Source organism: Mesoplodon bidens, assembly GCF_964165515.1.
Source record: "Mesoplodon bidens genome assembly, chromosome: 9".
In the NCBI taxonomy this organism is placed as follows: Eukaryota; Metazoa; Chordata; class Mammalia; order Artiodactyla; family Ziphiidae; genus Mesoplodon; species Mesoplodon bidens.
This window is the reverse complement of record NC_138166.1, coordinates 84,371,175-84,381,079: the sequence shown is the minus strand read 5'-3', so window position 1 is coordinate 84,381,079 and position 9,905 is coordinate 84,371,175.

Here is a 9,905-nt window from a genome sequence, read left to right as displayed (position 1 = left end):
CTGGAGTGGCAGGTGACTGCTGGCTATAAACAGGGCTGGCTCTGAAGCTTCTCTACCGGAGCTTTGAAAAGCCATCTGTTCTGTGAAGTCCTGTAGCCTGGAGGACCCCACCTACCCCCATGTGGATCAACAGGTATGGCTCGTGTGTTGCTGTTCAGCCCAAACCTCTAGACCCTGTTAACTAATGCTGAGCAAAGGGTACCCACTTGGTCTGGAGTTCACAGACAGTACAGCTTCCTGCTGGGGCTGGTCTGCCTCAACAAGGAAGGGGGAAAGCCGTGGGTGTTGCATCTGAAGCTGATCACTGGATTAGCCCATTTCAGTTCCTTTCTAAAAGCATATGTCCTCATCGGCCACCAGGTGGCGATGTTGCCTCATTAGTCTATTTACTTTTGCTGGATTTAGTTAGAAGGCCCTTTAGACAAAGCGAAAAGTTGTCCTTTGGTCACGTGCCCTCATTCCCCCAACTCTCTTCCACTGTTTTCTTCTCCTTATTCATTTCCCCCACACTCCTTTTTTTTCCTCACTGCATCCCGATGTAGTTGACTGTAGGCACAGCTTTGTATCTACCAGAGAGGAGGAGGGTAAGGCCACCCAGGAGCCCTGCCAACAGACATCTCAAGCTCCCCTGGCTGCCTCAAGTGCTCAGAAACGAAACAGTCAACAGAAGGCTTTGCTGTTGGTCTTCACTAACTCCTCAGCCACGGTCACAGTGGACCAAAGGACGGAACCAGCGCTGTGAGTCCTGGTGCCACCTCTTCTGATAACCAGCTGTGTGGCCTTGAGCTCTGTGGGCCTCAGGTTCATCTCTTAACATGTGATCCCTAAACTAGTAGGTTCTGACTGACACTTTGTGACTCAGAACTCCATCCAGGCTCTGAAATGAAACCATATCATAGGACTCAGTATCCTGAGAGAGGATATTATATCAACCTGAAAAACACCAAGGTTTCAAGACCAGAGGTTAGAGTTTTAGGACCCAAAGAGCTTTGGGAATTTACAGCACCCATTTTCCAGCTGAAAGAATTAGATCTACGGGTCACACGAACAGTCATCCTATTGATCTCACGCAGGCAGCTGCTTTTAAAAACCCCACGAGGGGGGACTACTCTGGTGGCGCAGTGGTTGGGAATCCACCTGCCAATGCAGAGGACACAGATTCGAGCCCTGTTCCAAGAAGATCCCACATACCGTGGGGCAACTAAGCCCGTGCACCACAACTACTGAGCCTGAGCGCCACAACTACTGAAGCCCGTGCGCCTAGAGTCCGTGCTCTGCAACAAGAGGAGCCACAGCAATGAGAAGCCTGCACACTGCAACGAAGAGGAGCCCCTGCTCGCCGCAACTAGAGAGAGCCCGCATGCAGCAACAAACACCCAACAAAGCCATAAATAAATAAATAAATAATTTATTTATTTAAAAAAACAAACAAACCCATGAGGAATCTCAGTACATCCAGTGGGGCTTGGGTCCCTCCCCACCAGTAATTTCTCCCAGCATCACTCTTACCTCTCAGCCTCAGTCCAGCTGCTTCCCAAGTGGCAGGTGGCTCTCCACTGCCTGCCTGAGGCACTGCCCCTTTCCTGAGAAGGGGGATGCAGGGTTTCTGAAATATATTGTCCTGGAACAGAAAGTTATGGGCTCAGAGCCACAGAACTTTTACTTACTTTAAGCTTTTCTTATCTCTGAAGGCTGCTCTCTACCCCAGGGAATAAATTTCTGTGACACTGGGCCCTGGTGTTTTCTGCTCCCTACCTAGAACCAGGGCAAAGAGGATTTGTTTGGCTCCCACAACCCTTGGACCTGCGGAGGCCTGAGAGCCACCTGGCAGACTGAGCAGCCTTGCTTATGCGGAGCCCACAGGCTTCTCAGGGACTCAGATGCCCGAGTGAGCCCGGGACAGTCTGCCTTGGGCCAACCCTGCTCTCCAGTGCCTCACATGGTAGGATTTGTGCACCCAGAACTTCTTAGAACTGCAGAGTTACCCTTACTAGGGATTTAATGTTTGAAGGTAAAAGACACAGGGGCGTTTCCCCTCTTACTTTGTGTGTGTGTGTTTGGGGGGTGCAGGGTAGATGCATATATGTCTATAATGATGTTTAATTTTGAAAAAGGGCCGGGGCACCTCAGAGCTCTTTGGGGCTCAAACTTGGCTTCTGGCGTCAAATGATGGGGGTGGCAGGAACAGACCGGGGCTCCCTAAAAGACAAACTTGGCCCTTCTGGCTGCCCCATCATTGACAATTAACCTGGGAAGGGGCTGCTGGACAGCCGGTGGGGTTTGGCCTTCATGTCTCTCTCAGCTCCCCTTCCCTTGGCTCCTACCACCTAAGTCAGCCGGTGCAGAGCTAGCAGCGCCCTTTGAGAAGCTTCAGCCTAAGTTCTGTTCTCTCCAGCTCTATAAACAGTGGATCAGGTGCCTGCCACAGTCTACTAACGTGCATGTAAAAGTGTGGAACAAAGCGTTTAAAAGATGCTCTTCTACAGATTTCAAAAAATTATGTGCTGGTAACAAATCAGCATTCCAGAAGCTTGTGAAAGTCTTCCACAGTGCCCTCCTCCGCAGACAACCAGCATCAGCGGTGGCTGGAGAGGCCTTCCCCTTGTGATCCTCACACTGGCCCTGGGAGCCCCTCTGGAAGTGGACCAGGACTTGGTCCCTTCACATTAACTCCTTGTGAGGTGCCAAGAGACCTGGGCACACAGAGTTCATGGCACAGCCAATGCTGGACCCACATCTTCAGGCTACAGGTGAGTGTTCTTTCCATGCTCGACTGGGGCTGTGGGCACCTGTGTCTGTGTGAGCCTCATCCTGCCACCTGGGGCTCCTACGAGATGCCTCCTGGTTGACCGGGTGAGCCTGGCTGACCTGCCCAGAGGCCCTGTGGGCTTGGTCCTTGAGGGTCAGGGCCTTTCCCTACACACAATCCCATTTCCACTGATAGCAGTGACCCCACCCTCTGGGCCCTGCAGTGGAGTCAGAAAATAAAACTCAGACTGAACCCTAGAGCAGAAATATAAAAATAGAATGCCATCTACATAAATAATTTAAAGATTTCTAATAGCCACGTTTCTTTTAAAACAAAATTAATGTTTTATTTAACTCAATCCATCCAAAATATTATTTCATCGTGTAATTACTATTTAAAAATGAATGAGATATTTTGCATTCTCAATTTTGTACTAACTCTTTGAAATCCAGTGTGTATTTTACACAGCACATCTCAATTTGGACGCTTACATTTTCAACGTTAAAGGTAACATGTAGTCCTACCAAAACAAAGTTGAGTTACAGAAAAATGTACACTGCTTGTTTTAAAATTTAAGTTAATTATAATTAAATAAGATGAAAAATTCAGTCCCTCAGTCACCACCTGGCACGGCTCAAGAGACACAAGTGGCTCGTCGTGGCCACCTACTGGACGGTGCAGCCCTGGAAGCCTCCAGGTAGAGCAGGAATTTTTAGGACACGCAAATAAACCACAAAAGCGACTTTTATGGGGGATTTGGCAGAACCCATAACCTCACCCTCCGCAGGGAATGTTCTGGGGTCGTGCAGAGCCCACAGGCCGCGGGCGAATCGGGGCCGGGGTTGGTAGGGGGGGCACCCTCTGGGTTCGGCTGCCGCAGCCCCCCGGCCCGGGGGCGTGGCTTCCAGGACGCGAGGGCGCCCCCGACCGTGCGCCCCGCCGCGCGCTGCTGGCTAGAGCCCGCGATCTCACGCTACAGTCCCTCCGGGGGTTCGCAGGTGTCCCCTGTGGGGACGGAAGTGGCTCCTCCACGAGTATGGGGACTCTTCCTCGAGCCGGCTGCGGCGAAGGGCCCGGGGCGGGCGCGGAGGGGCGCGGCCCAGCCCCCGCCATCTTAGCGCGTCCCCCCACCTCCGCCACCAGGGGGCGCGCGGGTCTCGCGCTGCGGCCCTGGCTCCCGGGAGGTCCCGCCCTTCAGCCCCTGCGCCCGCCCAGCCGGCCCGGGTGGGACCCCGGAGGCCTCCGGGCGTCTCGCACGTTGGAGACCCCACTTGGACCTGCCGAGGTGCCCTGCAGTTGCCAGAAGGAAAACCAACGAGGTCACTCAAACACAAGCCTGAGACATGGGCCCCACCCGGGGTCCCCCATTAGTGCCGCAGAGGCCGCCCCCCGCCCCCCTTCCCCTGGCCTTGACCCTCCTTGCCCATCTCAGTAGCCTCCCAGCCTGACTGCCCCCTTGGCCGTGGCTCCTGGTGGCCAGCGACAGATGAGAGTGCTTAAGTAAGCAGTGGCTTGTTGGAAGGTCACGGCGGGGCCCCAGAATTCCTGGAAGGCTCTAAGACCAGACTCGGAAAATGAAAGGAGCTGAGGAACTTCGGAGACCGGCCTCGGGAGCAACCCGGCCAGAGCAAGTCCACCCCAGCAGACTGCCCGGCCACCCACTGAATCTAACCATCCCACCTCTCTGCTTCAAGTACTGAAGACAGAAAAGTCCCGGCAGAAGCCAGGACCCTGTGCTAGTGGGTGGGGACCCGGAGGCGAGGGATGTAGGCCTCTTCAACGTGAGGTTTCCCTCTAGGGAAAGAGCCCCCAGAGCAGAAAGGGAATTCAGCACATAGGCACCAAAGTTGATGTGCGTAGTACCACTGTGCCCGCCACTCTACAAACCCTCTGTTATTCCGGAAGGGGAGAGGCAACTTACCCCACCTGACCTGGCCTCCCCAACTGACCTTTTGGGCAGGGAGGAATAAAGTTCTCGAAAGAACCACAAACCACAAGGAGGGGGCTTCCTGGAAGAAGGGGTTTGATCACGGCCTGGCTGGATGGGAAAGGGTTGTATAAAGAGAGAAAGGCGCAGGGCAGCCCAGGTAAGGGAGTGGCCAGGGATGTGCAAGGAGGTGGGAGTGGATCTGGGGAGAAGATGAAGGGGGTGGGCGGTCTCAGGGTTCTAGCTGGCCTGGAGGTATGGAGGGAAAGGAGATTGAATGGTGGCTTGGGGCCAAGTCAGGCATCAGAGGCACAAAACAAAAATACAGAAAAGGAGAGAGAGAGACAGTAGTGGACAGGGGCCCAAAGTGTTCTGCCGAAGTGCGAGGGTTGGGCAAGGAGGGACAATGGCACAGGCTGCAGGGGCAGGTGGGGCAGGGCAGCAGGGCAGGAGCACAAGGGCAGGAGAAAGGGGCAGGAAGGATAAGAGAGGCTTAGGGGGTATTGCTTCTGAGACCCCGTGGAAGACCACAGCCTCCACCTTGAGCGCCCTCTGTCTTGCTCCTTCTTTCTGTCTTGGCCCTCTCGCTATAGGGGGTGGGAGTCAGCTGATGAGTTTTGAGCTGCCCTTTGGAGAGACCCACGTGACTGGGAATTGAAGCCCTAAACTAGTGGCTCCTCCAGACCCAGTCAAGCTAGGAATGACTGGAGCCCAGGCCTCACGAATCCCAGATTCCCGACCCTCAGAAACTGAAACAGAGAAGCAGTGTTTGTAGTTTTAAGCCTCTACATTTGGGGTGTAGTTACACAGCTGTAGATACCTAATACTCTATAACCTTGTGGAACCACTATATTAGCCCTGGACTGCTTATCTCAACACTTACATTATAGGAGAGAGAAAAATAATTTCTATCATATTTAAGCCACAGCTTTAAAATTTTTGTTTTGTTTTCTATTTATTACAACTGAACCTAATATTAAATTACTCAATAGTATAGACTAGAAATAACAGTAGAGTGGCAAGTTAGGTTCCTACTCTCTGTCTGTCATCGTAGCTTTGGCTTCCACTTTGCACATGTCACCTCACAGTCCAGGAGAGCTGCTAGAGCTTCAGAAATCATATTCCAAGTTCTAGGCAATAAGAAGAAGGAAGGAGGGAAGAATAAAAGGTCTTTATCTCCCACCTGACAACTCCTTTTAAGGAGTCTTCTTGGAAGCCTCTTCCACGCCTCCACTTATACCTCCTTGGCCAAACTGAGGCACGGGGAAGTGGGGGAAATGTACTTCAGCTGGGCACATTGCCCCCTTGAATAAAACTGGGGTTCTACTAATGCAATATGTGGACCTCGTGTTTTGGGAATCTGTTGGAACAGTCAGTTCTTTAAAAAATTATGAGACAATTGTGGGAATTTGAACAATTAGTGGTATGTGATGATATTAAGAAATTATTCTTTTTTTCATAGGTGAGAAAGGTATTGTTTTATATTGTGTGTGTATATACATGTTCAAAGACTACCTTTTAAAAATACATATTGAATTTATGGATGAAATAATTTGATGTTTGGATTAGAATAACCCAGTGGTGGGTGGGGATGTAATAGATGAAACAGGATTAGCCATGTATTAACAATTGCTGAAGCTGAGTGATGGGTACATTATACATCCTCTCTACTTTTGAGTAGATAATAAATGTTTCATAATAGAAGTTTTTTAAAGTTCTGCTATTAAGTAAAAGTATTGTGATTTATATTTTTAAAATTTGGGTTCTAAAACGCTGGAGTTCTATTAGTAAGAAGAAGCTCCGGGGACACACTGGCAGTCTCTGCCAGTTCTAGCAGCTTAGTTCAATTCCTACCTGGCAGAGATGGCGCAAATGTCCTATGATCTGATGTCCCTCCAGGCCATGATACCAGCTAGACACTTCTATTGGCTGGTACTTACTGGATCCTTCTGTGTGCCCAGATTTGCATTATGGGTCAGGGAGGAAGGGGGTGTAACTGAAGGCATATGAGACCTAGGCCCTCGTCCCAAACAGTTTGTAATTTATTTGAGCAGACAGTGCCAATGCAACGACACCCACATTCCACGTAGTCACTCCAAGGTAGGAGATAAATTGGTGGCAGATTGTTCCATGTGTGTTCCTTCAGCAAGAAGGGTGAGGCCAAGGTGTGCAGGAAGGCTGCATGGAGGAGGATGCGGGGATGAACTGGGCCTTGACCTGACTTGTTAAGGAGAGGAGTCCCATCTGACGAGAGGAGCGTGAGATCTGGAAATGGAAGCGGTGATGGTTGCACAACATTGTGAATGTGCTTAATACCACTGAAGAGTACACTGCAGTTAAAACAGAACAAACCAGTTAAAATGGTATATTTTATGTTATGTGTATCTTAACCAAAAAAAGGGATGTGAATGAAAACCGTAAAAGAAAAAGAAGGAAAGCAAGGGTAGAATACCTAAGATAAACACCTAAGGAAAGGTAGATATTTATATTCCATACCCTGGTGGAAAAGACAGACACAGGGCTGGACAGTTACAAACTCTGAGGAAAGGGCTGTGATGGAGACACAGGCAGGGTGGCATGGGGCCATGGTGCTCAGGGAAGGCTCCTTGGAGGAGGAGACCTGAGCTGCATCTTCTGAGCTGAGTGGCAGCTGGAGGATGGGGGCGATATCCCAGGCTGAGGAAGAGGCCTAAATTAATGCTGAGAGGCTGGAACAGCCTGAGGGGGACCGCACAGATGTTGTTCCCAGATCCTGCAGTGGGGGGTAGGGGGAGTGAAAGGCGCAGGGGTGGAGGTGCAGGCAGGTCCTGGGAGGCAGGTGGAGCTGTGGAACCAGGGTAGGAAGCGGGACTTGATCCTGAGATGTGGGAACCGTGAATGCACTAGAAGCAGGGGAGATGTGAGCAATCGTGCACAGGGCAAATGGTGCTATTCTGCAGGCGGGGAGCCCAGCCAGGGTCTGTCGGGGGTCCAGGATGGTGTTGGTCTGCACCAGGGTGGAGGCCAGGAAGATGGATCTTATAAAAAGGGGTTTCTGGGATGGAATTGGAAAGACTTGGTGACATGGGATGGAGGAGAGGGAAATGACAAAGATGGCTCTGGCAGGGTCACAGCTGTGGGGAAAGCAGGGTGGAGGAGCAGTTTTGGACCTGGTGAGGGAGCCAGTGAGACCCTCCAGGGTGTGGAGAAGCTCTGGGGACGCCCGGAATCTGCTTCGCTGCCCAGGTGGAGGCCTATGGGGCCAGCAGTTGGCTTTCCACGGGGAATCAAGATACCCAGCGCTGCTGAATTATTCAACGTCTGCCTCTCAGCTGTGACTGCACTAGCAGGGCCGTGGCGGGCACTAGATACTCAGGCTGCTCTGCTGGCTGCCTGGGAAGCTGGGGACAGGGGTCCCTGAGCCTCCAGGGAGAAAGCCCACCCCTCACTTGCTGCTGAGCCTGGCTGGGCTGGGGCACGCTCTCTCCCTCTGATACCCTCCCTCCTGCCCAGGGGCCTGGTGCCCTGGATGGGCCAACAAGAACCAAGCTCGGAGGGTGGGTGACGTCCTCACCCTGGTCCAGGGTCTCAGCTCCCACCATCTGTCTGCTTATCTCTCCAGAACCCCGTTCTACCACCAGGATCCCCAGGCCCAGGGTGGTGGTGCTGGGCAGCTGCAGCCACTAGGCAAGGTGGGCACTGGGGCGAGGCCTCTGGTCCTGACCCCCAGAGCCTGGTGTTGGGCAGTCAGTTGAAACTCTAGGCTCTTGTGAAAGCTTCAGCCAGAGAAGACCACTCTGGTCATCCTGCCCCGAGACCCGTGTCTCTGTCCCAGCCTACACCCATTGTGGACCCAGATGTCAGCCTCCACAGGTAAAGGTAGCTCTGTTCAGAGCCAGTCCTGAGATACACTCAGGGCCATGGGTGGGTGAGCAGGAAGTGGGCTGACTGCCCTCGAGGGTCATGGTTTCTCTAAGGTCACACAGCTGGTCACCCAAGGAGCCTGGGCTGGCCCCGCCCTCCCGCTTCCCTGTTGTCTGCACTTTCTCAGTGCCTTTGGGCTGCCCCAGACCCCCACTTGCCCACCTAAGATATACCCCCTCCCCCCAAAGTTTCCCTTCCTGCACAGGCCTATCCACCCCCTTGCCGAAGGCCTCATTCCTGGAGGTGTTTTCTTCGCCAGTGTGATATGTGTTCAGGTAACAATGCCTTATCTCTCACAGGGAGAATTACAGGACTCCCAGGAGAGGCATTTTGTGGTGTCCAGGACCTTCCCACCCAAGGACAGCTGCCAGAGACAGGTCACAGGCCCCAGCACAGAGCTGGAGTCCCTTGGGGACATCCCAGAGCAGCTGTGGGAGTGAAGGGTGGGGCAGGGGGAGAGGCAGGGCCCAAATCTCTGCCCCTGGGAAGGGAAGAGGAGCTTCCTGCTGGCCCAGGGTGAGAGAAGCGTCCCAAAGCCTCCTCCCTCCCTCCTGGGCCAGAGGATGGTTGAGGTGTGAGCAGTGCCTCCTGCACCCCGCCATTCTCCTTGACTCTTACCATCCTCCAGACCTACTTGGTCTAGGATGCCCTCTGAGGAGCCCCCACAGCTGGGCCTCTGCTGCTCTTTGGCACACACAGTTAGCCTGCTGTGGTCTGACTGCGGCCCTGCCGTGTCCCCCACTATCCACTGCAACCCCCATTAGGGCAGGGACCAAGTCCCAGAACCCCGGAATCCCAGCCTCAGAACAGACGTGAGCACTCCAGGTGAGGAAACTGAGGCCCAGCCCAGGAAGGCCTTGTACCTCAGCCAAGGTGCCCTAAGAGGTCTCCCAGGTCACCTCCTAACACTTCCATCTTGGGGAAACCTCTGAAAGAAGTGACAATGTGAATAAGGAGAGCTCAGGATGTCGGAGGAGAAATAACTTCTTTGCTTTTCATTTTGATGCAGAGATCGAGGACCAGGAAAAGAAGAGGTATCCGATGGTCCCACCATAGGGTGGAGTCTGGAAAGCAGGGGGCACCTGGGCTCCGGTTACTGCCCCACTCTGGAAACAGGGCGCAGGGCCAGCAGGATCAGTGGATATTACTAATGCATGTGCTGATGGTGGCCAAGAGGCCATCTCAGGCTCCCCAGCTGGGCCCAGGGTGCATGTGGGTGGAGGCTCAGGGGCCCATGTTCACCCAGCTCTGGCCCCAGAGACAGCCCTGGGGAAACGCAGGCTGGTCTGCAGAAAGAGCCAGCCGCCACATTCTGAGAGCCCAGAC